Genomic DNA, 11,647 nt, shown 5'->3' with positions numbered 1-11,647 from the left:
CCGCTGGTTCTGGAGGCTGGAAGTCTGAGACCCTCGCTCCCTCTGAGTCTCTGGGGATAGCCCTTCCCTGCGTCTTCCTAGCTCCCACATCCTTGGCCTGCAGCTGCCTGGCTCTGCCCCATGCCTGGCTCGGCACATGGCACTCTCCGTGGGTGCCTGCCTCCGCACCTGGGGCTCTCTTCCTCCTCTGTGGAAACTGGTGATCATTAAGCCCCCTCTCCCCCAACTCCAGTATGGCCTCACCCGCAACGCTGTGCTTTCCAAGTAAGGCCACATTCTGCTAGACCTGGGGATCCCGAGATGAAGAAGACATGGCCTTTGGAGGAGATCCCGGTCAGGAGGGAGACAGGAGAGCAGCAGGAGGGGCTCCCAGGGTGTCTTTCCAGCCAGACTCCAGGCCACCCCCACAATGATTCCGTGGCCCTGGAACCTGGATGTGTAACAAATCCCAAGCGATTCTGACGCAGACAGCCTCACTTGCAATCCCCCGCCAGAGGCATCAGGATCCCAGCAGAGGTCCCCGTGCCTCCCAGCTCGCCCAGAGCGGCCCCCAAGTGTGCTTGCAGACAGACGACGGTGTGTGTGTTTGTGTGCACGTGCGCGTATATAAGAATGAATCTGAGCAGGAGACCCTAGTTGTGGAGAAAGCAATCAGGAATTGGTTGTTAGAATACAGGTGACAAGAGCCCTCACAGTGTCATGACAGACACTTTTATTGTGGTGAAGTCTATACACTAACCTCAAGCATTTCAAAACAGAGGTGGTTCACTCATTCATCCAATACTTCAGTGCCAAGTTGTACTCAGTGCCTTGGGATTTGGGGGGTTTGCTCTTAATTTAAAAAAATTAAATTTAGGAAATTAATATAACACATTTTGATTTTGCCCATTTTGGACATGTAAAAATTGCCATCATCACAGCAAGGACATCAATTATTTTATTTTACATTTGTATGTATTTTTTTCTGAATAGGTAAAACCAAAAGGTACAAAGGATGACGGTACAAAGTGAATGTCTCTCCCACAGAGGTGACTGCTGTTACTTGAGAAAAGCCATTTTAACACCAAAGAAATAAGAAGGACATAATCTTAGAGAAAAAAGAGAGCTTTTCCCAAAAGGGAACAGTTAGGGGAAAAAATATGTGTATATATTTTTCCTTTTTTTTTTTTTTTATTCATCCATCACTTTTTTCCAAGTATTTCCACACTCCTTTTATGAATGAGGCATTGTTCCAGGTGGGAGGAGTACATCAGAGAACAAAACAATGCAAACACCATTCCCTGCCTTTTTGGACTTATATTCCTGTGGGAACTGAATCTGAAATTGGGACACAGAAGTCCAAGTCATATGAACAGGGAGAAGCCAACAGAAGCTAAAGGAAGAGGATGTCCCAGCCAGCCAAGTGTCCCCCGGTGACCTCCAGGCGCAAGGGGTACAAAGGTGGGCATGAGGTTAGAAATCGCCACCTGCCGTGCCCAGGACTGCTCAGAGGATACGCCAGTCAGACCAGGTGAAGGACTGCATGTCCGGGTCTCATCAGCACTTGAGAAGCAGAGCCTGAGAATAGAGTTTGATCCAGATGTGAGTACAAGTGCAAGAGATGGGTGGTGAGATGGAAGGGATCTTAAGGAGCAGAGAGGAGAGTGATTTTAATTTTTTAATAGGGTTTCTGTTCATGCAAAGAAACTAGCCAAATCTGTTTGTCATTTGCATGCTTTCTTCTTCATTCTTCCAGTATCTGGGCATGCCCCTCAACCCAGGTAGCCACTGAGCTATGATAAATTACTGGGTCTCTGCTGATGGCTCTCCGATCAGGACATTGGGTGGGAAGCATCGACCTCAATCTTTATACTTCCTAAAAATTAATAGGCTTTCTTAAAAACAGTTTTAGAAAAAAAAATAAAAAGTAGTTTTAGGTTTTTTTTTTTTTTAAAGATTATATTTATTTAATCATGAGAGACTGAAAGAGAGGCAGAGGCAGAGGGAGAAAGAGGCTCCCTGCTCAGCGATGCGGGGCTCGATCCCAGGACCCTGGGACCATGACCTGAGCCGAAGGCAGACGCTTAACCGACTGAGCCACCCAGGCATCCCTAGTTTGAGGTTTATAGAAAAGTTTTTGTATATGCCCTCATCCATCCCAATTTCCTCTATTATTAACATCTTGTGTTAGTGTGATAATTTGTTACAATTGATGAATGTATATTGACACATGATTATTAACTAAAGTCAATAGTTTACATTAGTGTTCCCTCTTTGTGGTGTACATTCTGTGAGGGTTTTTTTTTTTTTTTATATTTTATTTTTAAATAATCTCTACAGCCAACGCAGGGCTTGCTTACAACCGAGATCAAGAGTCACATGCTCATCTGATGGGAACCAGCCAGGCGCCCCACGTTCTGTGGGTTTTGACAAATGTATAATGACATATATCCACCATGGTAGCATCCTATGGAATAATTTCACTGCCCTAAAAATCCCCTGTGCTCTGCCTATTCATCTGTCCTCCCCCTGAACCTCTGACAACCACTGGTCTTTTTACTATCTCCATAGTTTTTGCCTTTTCCAGGATGTCACATAGCTGGAGCCATACAATATGTGGCCTTTTCAGATTTTCTTCTTTCACTTAGTGATATACATTTAATGTATATGCTATGTGTATATGTAGATATACATGTCTTTTTGTGCTTAAAAGCTCGTTTGTTCTTCACACTATATATTATTCCATCATCTGGATGGACCACATTCGTGTTTCCATTCATCCATTATAAGGACGTTTTGGTTGCTTCTAAGTTTTGGCAATCATGAACAAAACTGCCTATAAACTTTCATGTGCAAGTTTTTGTGTGAACATAAATTTTCAACTTATATGGGTAAATGCGAAGGAGAGTTATTGTAGGAGCACATGATGAAAAAATGTTTAACCTTTATACTTTTCCTTCAAGAAACTCTTTCCTTTGTGTAAAATTTTGAATGCAGAAAAAAAATGCAGCATAACATTTTGTCTTAAAATACTATGTTGCATGTAATTTTTTTTCTTGATATGAGCTCGTCAGTTTAGGAAACTGTATTTCACATCACAACACAAAGCTAAAAAATGTTTTTAGCATAACTTCTTGGGCATTTGGCTTTAAAGAATAAACTATTTTTTTAGAGCATTTTTAGGTTCACAACAAAATTGAGGTTCCCATATACCCCTCCCCACATTTGTTTTTAATGCTGTCACTTTTTTTAAAGATTTTATTTATTTATTTGTCAGAGATTGAGAGAGAGAGAGAGAGAGAGCACAAGCAGGGGGAGCAGCAGAGGAAGAAGCAGGCTCCCTGCTGGGCAAGGAGCCTGATGCGGGGCTCGATCCCAGGACTCCGGGATCATGACCTGAGCTGAAGGCAGATGCTTAACTGACTGAGCCACTCAGGTGTCCCTTTTAATGCTGTCATTTATAAAAATATAGTTACATGTAGATTTATTAATGAAAATGTTGATTAAAAAAAACCCTACAACTTCTAAAATTCAAGAGCAATAGCAGTTCACAGAAACAAGTATACACAATGCACACCTGTGTTACATAAGCATCATTTCCTCTGTCCCACCCCCTGTCTTGGTCATCACTCAGTTCCTGTGTAAGCTTGACATCATTTTCCCATGCTTTGCAAGCATATTTACACAAAAGTAGGGTTTTCTTTTGTCCTTATTTTCACAAAAACGGGATCCTACCATAAATAATGTCCTGCTAGCATAATTTGTTTTCTTTATGTTATGAACTTTTCAGCTTAGGCATAAAAACTTTATTCTTTAAAAGATTTTATTTTTACGCTATCTCCACACCCAACATGGGGCTTGAACTCTCAACCCCGAGATCAAGAGAGTTGCATGCTCCACCAACTGAACCAGCCAGGGGTCCCTAAACCTTATTTTTGTAATGGCTGGAATGTATTCCTTAATCTATCCCTTCTCCTGGTGTGGAAATTTAAACAATTTTGCATTAAAAATCATGTTTAAGTAAACATCCTACATACTCGTCTTTATGCATTTGTGCTAAAACCTCTGTAGGATAGAGTCAGAAGACTAGAATTGTTATCATCTGGTCAATTTACACACACACACACACACACACACACACACAGTCACTCATATATATGATTTCCCCCCTTTAAATTCCATCAACATTTCATGAACAAGTAAATCCTTAATCCTGAATGTTATTAAACATTTTTATTTTTTGCTGATTTGAAAGACAAAAATGTGTATCTCTTTGTTTCAACTGATATTTACTGATCTTGAATGTCTTTTCATATGCTTGGAAGCTATTTGTATTTCATCTTTTGTGAATTGTCTGCTCATGTCGTTTGCCTATATTTTCTCTTCATGTAATTTTCGTTTGCACAAGTCATATATTAATGTAATATTATGATTTAAAAATTCAAACAGTGTAGAAGTGTAAAGAATTAAAGATAAAAATTCTCCACCCAGAAATTAGTTATCAGGGGCACCTGGGTGGCTCAGTCGGTTAAGCAGCTGCCTTCGGCTCAGGTCATGATCCCAGGGTCCCGGGATCGAGCCCCACATTGGGCTCCCTGCTCAGCGGGGAGCCTGCTTCTCCCTCTGCCTGCCGCTCCCCCTGCTTGTGCTCTCTCTGTCTAATAAGTAAATAAAATCTTTTTAAAAAAAGAAATTAGTTATCATAGTCAAAAGTTGGGATGTATTTCTCTAATTTCCTGTGTGTGGGATACATACATATACAATGTGCATATGTGTGTATATATATACACAATATATATATTATTCTCCATCACATTTTTAACTTAACAATATATTTTGTATAGGTTTATATATTATATAAATGGTTTTACTTAATAAGATGCCATATACATCTATATAGAATCCTGATTTTTTTTACCATTATTTAGTATTCCATAAATTTTTTGTCTTTTTCTTCCTTCCTATTTAATGAACAAGTATATACTACTTACTGTGCATAAGGTACCCTTCTAGTGCTTGATAAAAATTAGCCCATTTCATCGTCACAACTATCCCGTGGAGTAGATATTACTGAGATCCCCATTTTTATCAAGGAAACTAAGTTACAAAAAAGTTAAGTACTTTCTCAAGATCACACTGCTGGTCAGTTACAGAATAGATTAAAATTTGACTTGACAATTCCCGTATTGATAGGCTTAAGTTGTTTCCAATCTTTTGCTCTTTCGCATAGTGTTGCAATAAACATCCCAGGGAGCCAGCGAGAAGCTTGAGTAAGGGAGCGGCAGGAAGTCAGGTCCAGAGTGGCCGAGAAAGTTGGAAGGAGGTGCCAAAACAGGCAGGAGAAAGAAGGGCTAAGGGCACATGGTATGATCCATAGACAGTCTCCAGAAAGAACACATCTTTATAGCTTTTCTAAGGAAGGAATAGACCATGGAGCCAACCAAGTACAATTTGTCTTGAGGATAAGGTCAACAAGAGCCAGCCTGCTGGGCAGGCTACCATGTGGAAAACTTGATTATTAAGCCACAAGCGAGGACTCTGATAGGTATTATTTTTCAATAATTAGGGGGCTAAATATGAAACTATATCACATTATGTTATCAAGTAGCATATTAATATGATTTTACTCTGTTTACTTGGCAAATACTCAGTACTTGCGGAAAGTTCACTCATATTGAATTGAATGAAATGAATACAGAGTGAATATTTGCTGTTTCTTTTTGGATGACATTTTATAGCTAAAAGAAGAGAAAGGCTATTTTTTAGGATAAGGAACTAAGAGATGTATAGAAGAGAAAACAAGCAGTTGAAAAATAAAAGTAGATGAGAAATGATAAAAATTAGTAGAAATTGTGAAATGTCTTAGACTGGTCAAACAAAAAGCAAAATGGGCAGAAATTTCCTCCCTAAGTTGCACTGAATTTGAAAACGCGGAAGTGGGATTAATTTTAGATTTTGAAAAAACTGAGCTCCTCAAAATTCTATTTTTAGAATGAACATCATTATCTTAAAAGTCCTTGTTGCACAGATAGACATTTCTTGTTCCTGGATGGGAACATTTAATATCACAACAATAGCAACTTTCCCCCAAATTAAGCTATACATTAAGCACAATTTTTAAAAATTCCAATAGAGTTTGGAGGGTTTTGGGGTACCTGGGTGGTGCAGTCAGTCAAGCGACCCACCCTTCGCTTCCTCCCAGGTCATGATCTCAGGGCGGTGAGTTCGAGCCCCCGAATGGGCTCCCTGCTCCGGGTGGAGTCTGCTTAAGATTCTCTCTCCCTCTACGCCTCCCCCATATGCTCTCTCTCTTTCTCTCTCTCTCTCAAATAAATAAATAAATCTTTTTAAAAAAAGAATCTGGGGAGTTTGAGGGGTAGTGGTAACAGAAATGTAGAAATCTGTGACACAATAAAAACATCAGAAACAGGTCCGAATATGCATATTAAATTTTTGTCATCTGAAATTAAAGCATTTAGATGTAATGAGGAAAAGACGAACTGCTTAATAAATGACACAAACCAAAGATTTGGAGGTGGCCCATCAACTTGCAAAAAAAAATTTTTTTTTAAATAAAAATTTCCATTGTTGGGAATATAGTACAGAAAGCAGAACACTCTTGAGGTCCAGTGGAATATAAATTGGCACATTTCTTTTTTCTTTTCCTTTTCTTTTTTAAGATTTTATTTTTAAGCAATGGCCACACCCAATGTGGGGCTCAAACTCACAACTCTGAGATCAAGAGTCACAAGGTCTGCAGACTGAGCCAGCCAGGTGCCCCCCCTAAACTGATACATTTCTGGAGAGAAATTACATACATAGAATCTTTAAAAATGTCTATACTTTATGAACCAGTGCTTCTACTTCTAAGGATGTATTTTATTTTATTTTATTTTATTTTATTTTTTAAAGATTTTATTTATTTATTTGACAGAGAGAGAGAGACAGAGCACAAGCAGGGGGAATGGCAGGCAGAGGGAGAAGCAGGCTCCCTGCTGAGCAGGGAGCCCGATGTGGGGCTCCATCCCAGGGCCCTGGGATCATGAGCCGAAGGCAGATGCTTAACGATTGAGCCACCCAGGTGCCCCTACTTCTAAGAATGTATTTTAAAGAAATAATTGTTTATGTGTCCAAAGATTTAGCTATAAGAATGTTAACTGAGTCTTGATTATCCTGTCTAAATTATTTATAAACCTAGTCAACGGAAGGAGAGGAATAGATAAATTATAGCACATCCACACAATGAAGTACTATACAGCCATCAAAATTATGTAGAAAATCAATGAGGTAACATTTATTGAGTACTCACCATGTGCCAAGTAAATTTCTAAGAACTTTCCATGTAAGAGTGCATTTCACCTCCCCACCACCCTATGAGGCAGGGCAATTATTACTTCCGTTTTATAGATGAAGAACTTGAAGGAGGGAGGGGGTCTGAGCTCTTGCTAGTAAGTAGTAGCACCTGTGTCTGAACTAGACAGTGGGGCTCCTGAGCTCATACTCCTGATCATTACAATTGAGGAGATTAGGTAACAACAATGGAAAATTTATATAATAGAATAGGTGAAAAAGAATAGTATATGCTGTATGATTCTGTTTTCATAAAAGAACATACGAGTGTATAATCATAGAAAGAACCTGGAAAGAAATACAGTAAAATGCCAAGTCGTTTTCTCTGGGGGCTGGGGTTCTAGGTCATTTGAACAGATGCTGTTGGTGCCTTGGTCCCCACCCCAAGTCATCACCCGGAGTCCTTTATCACAGGCCATAAGTTTTCTAGTCTCTCTGCTTAAGGGCATGTCTGGTGGTGTACAGGGCAAGCTAGAGTGCTAGGGAGCTGATGTCCCCAGAGCAACTCCCTCCAATGACAGTGATAAGGAAAATCTGTGTCCTAAGATGGCTGACCGAGCCAGAGAGAGTCCCAGTCCTTGCCCCGGGGCTCTTCCCGGTTCTTCTCCCTGCTCTGCTTCCCGCGCAACAATCCAGTTTCCTCTCCCTGCCCCGCTTCGCGCACGTGCCAAAAGTGCCAAATATGTGGAAGTTGAAGTGCATAAATTGCCCCCTTTGTGCTCAGGGCTCAGACCTTTGGAGATCACTCTCCTCTGAGCCCGCTGGTGTTAAATAAACCTCCGATCCTCCAAGATCTCTGGGTGCTGCTTGGTTCTTCCATCAGGTGATCCTGTCCGGGTTCCGGAACAACAGAAGTCACCCTTTGCTGGGGTGTGTCCTTGTCAGTTTCCCAGAGGGTCCTCAATGGGAATGAGCCCTGGGGTACACATAGTAGTAATGCATCCAACAATGCACCTTTATTAGCTTTTTCTTTTCTTTTTTTTTTTTTTAAGATTTTATTTATTTATTTGAGAGAGAGAGAGAGCATGAGCTGGGGAAGTGGAAGAGGGAGAGGGACAAGCAGACTCCCAGCTGAGCATGGAGCCCGATACTGGGAGGGGGTGCTCCATTGGAGATCATGACCTGTGCTGAAGTCACACACTTAACCAGGCGCTCCTGTTAGCTTTCTCTCCTCCTCTCCCTATCTCATTTCTTCACGCCCTCACTATGCTCCTGGGAGCATTCCCTCCCCAAATTCCTTGCACCTAAATCTTGTCTCAGAGTTGGCTTTGTGGGGAATCCAAACCTGGAGATTAATTTTAATTTTCCACCTTTTGTTTGTTTTCTTTGTTTACTGCAGTAGGCACTGCATTTTAACAAGGTATAAAGGAAGACAGCGTTGTTGTCTTCCTTTATAAAGGAAGGAAGGAACTCCCTGGACTTCTAGTTAAACAAGGTGGGTTGAGCACATGCCTTTATCTCCCTCCCAAGACCTCAATTAAGGCCATTATAGGAATACAATATGCAAATACACAAGGGCAAGGAGGAGAGGAAATGCCACCACCATGTGGACTTGGCAAAGTGAAATGTCCGTGAATAGCGAGCACAGCTACCATGGAAGGTGGCTCCGTGTCTCCTCTCAACACTGCAGGGCCAGGGGTCCAAACTCCATGGCTCCTCACACAGGAACTGGAGGTTGACGGTGGTGCAGGCTGGGTTTGAGAACTCTGGGGAGTCACTTATGAGGTGGGGACAGGCGGGACAAGGGATGGTCACTTTTATTATAAGCCTTCTAGTACTATTCGACTTTTTGGAAGCGATGCGCATATATTAGTAATTTTTAAATAAAAGACCAAAGGGATATTTTTATCATTTAAATGTGAGAAAATCAGAACTAGATTGGTGCTGAGTGCCATTAGATAATCCGTTTGATACACACGCACACTTGCTTATAGCAGCAGTAGCCCCGATCGTCAAAAGGTAGAAACAGACCAAATGTCCATCAGTGACTGAAGGACTGAGTAAAGTGTGGTGGACACATGCAGTGGATTATTAAAGTATAAAAAGGCATGAAGTACTGATATCCACTACAATGTGTATGAACCTCAAAAACATTGTGCTGAATGAAAAAAGCCAGACACAGAAGGCCACGTATTGTATGATTCCATTTATAGGAGATGTCCAGAACAGGTAGATCCATAGAGAAAGAACACAGATTTGAGGTCACCAGGGGCTGGGTGGAAGGGCTAATGGGGATTAATTGCTAAATAGGTATGGGGTCTCCTTTGGGGTGATAAACACGTTTTGAAACTAGATGGGGGGGTTGCATAGACTGTGAATGTGCTAAATACTACTGAATTGTTCACCCTAAAATGGCTAAGTTTATGTTATGTGAATGTCACCTCAGTTTTTTATTTTTTTAAATTATTTATTTCAGAGAGAGAGAACGAGCAGGAGGGACAGAGGGAGAGGGAGAGAGAGAATCTCAAGCAGACTCCATACTAAGCAAGGAGCCTGACGTGGGGCTTGATCCCACGACCCTAGGATCATGACCCGAGCTGACACCAAGAGTTGGACACTTAACCGAATGAGCCACCCAGGTGCCCCAATGCCACCTCAGTTTAAAAGAAAGAAAGAGGAGTGCCTGGGTGGCTCAGTTGGTTAAGCGTCCAACTCTTGGTTTCAGCTTAGGTCACGATCTCATGATCCATGAGATCGAGTCTCATGTGGGGCTCCATGCTCAGTGGGAAGTCTGCTTGAAGACTTTCGCCCTCTGCCCCTCCCTCCAAATAAATCTTGAATTTATTTATTTATCTTGAGGGGGAGAGAGCAGGAGCAGAGGGGAGGGGCAGAGGGAGAGGGAGAAGCAGACAAGCAGACTCCCCACTGAGCAAGGAGCCCGACTCGGGGCTCGATCGCAGGACGCCAGGATCATGACCTGAGCTGAAGGCAGACGCTTAACTGACTGAGCCACCCAGGCACCCCTAAAATAAATCTTTAAAGAAAAGAAAGAAAGAAAGAAAAAAGCATTCAGGCTGAGAAAGGAGTGGGAAGGCAAGAAGAATTGGAAAGCACAGCACCACTGCACATGTCCTGTTCTGAGAAATTTTGTTACGCAGGCAGGTGATGCTGCCTGACAGGATGACACGAGGCCCTTGGAACAGGCCACCCCATGGGACATACACGTGCCAGCCCCATGAAGTCATGGAAGCTCCAGTGGCAGAAGGCCTGGGTTCCAATGGGTCTTGATTATGTAGTGAGATATTTGGAATCAGGAAGAGAATTCCATGTGCTGAGTTTCTGTCTAGATTTAGTAGACACAGATAAACATAAGAAACGTTAAGGGAGCATTCTTTAAAATCTCTTTACCGCCAGCTTGTTCATGTCCCATGTAGTGTTCCCCAAATCCCAACTTCATCATAAACACATATTGGGCCGATTAAAGAGCTAAGTGCTTCTCTTTCTTACTCTCTAAATCCATAATCCACAACCACATTTGTTATGCTCTGAATTGTGTTCCCCTACCTCCCAAATTCATATGCTGAAATCCTAACCCCCAGTACAGCCAAATGTGACCTTATCTGGAGATAGAATCTTTACAGCGGTAATCTAGTTAATTTGAGGTCAGAGGGGTGGGCCCTAATCCAATATGTCTGGTGTCCTTATAAGAAGGGGCAGTGGGGATATAAAGACAGACACAAAGGGAAGATGATGTGAAGAGACACAGGGACAGAGAGCCTTCTCCAAGACAAGGAGAGGGGCTGGGAGCAGATCCTCCCTCACCAGCCCTCAGAAGGGACCGATCCTGTGACATCTTGATTTCAGACTTCTAGCCACCAGAACTGTGAGACAATGCATTTGTTGTTTAAACCACACAGTTGTTTTTTTTTAAGTAGGCTCTACACCCAACATGGGGCTCAAACTCACAACCGCTGAGATCAAGGGTCACATGCTCCACCGACTGAGCCAGCCCGGTGCCCCTAAACCACACAGTTTTTAATACTTTGTTATGACAGCCCTAGCAAACTAACGATACATTATATAATAATCCTTGCTTTTCATCCCTAATATGCCCATTGTCTGCATAAATACTTTGCCCATCGTGCAATGGTTGGTCAATGGAATAAACTCACTGTCCTTTATTTATTTATTTTTAAAGATTTTATTTATTTATTTGAGAGAGAGCGAGCACAGAGGGAGAGGGAGAGAGAAGCAGGCTCCACGTTGAGCAGGGAGCCTGATGCGGGACTCGATCCCAGGACCCTGAGATCATGACCTGAGCCGAAAGCAGACGCTTCACTGACTGAGCCACCCAGGCACCCCCTCCATAAGTACTTTT

Source organism: Phoca vitulina, unplaced genomic scaffold, assembly GCF_004348235.1.
Source record: "Phoca vitulina isolate PV1807 unplaced genomic scaffold, GSC_HSeal_1.0 scaffold25, whole genome shotgun sequence".
Classification (NCBI taxonomy): domain Eukaryota; kingdom Metazoa; phylum Chordata; class Mammalia; order Carnivora; family Phocidae; genus Phoca; species Phoca vitulina.
Note: the sequence above shows the minus strand (reverse complement) of the source record.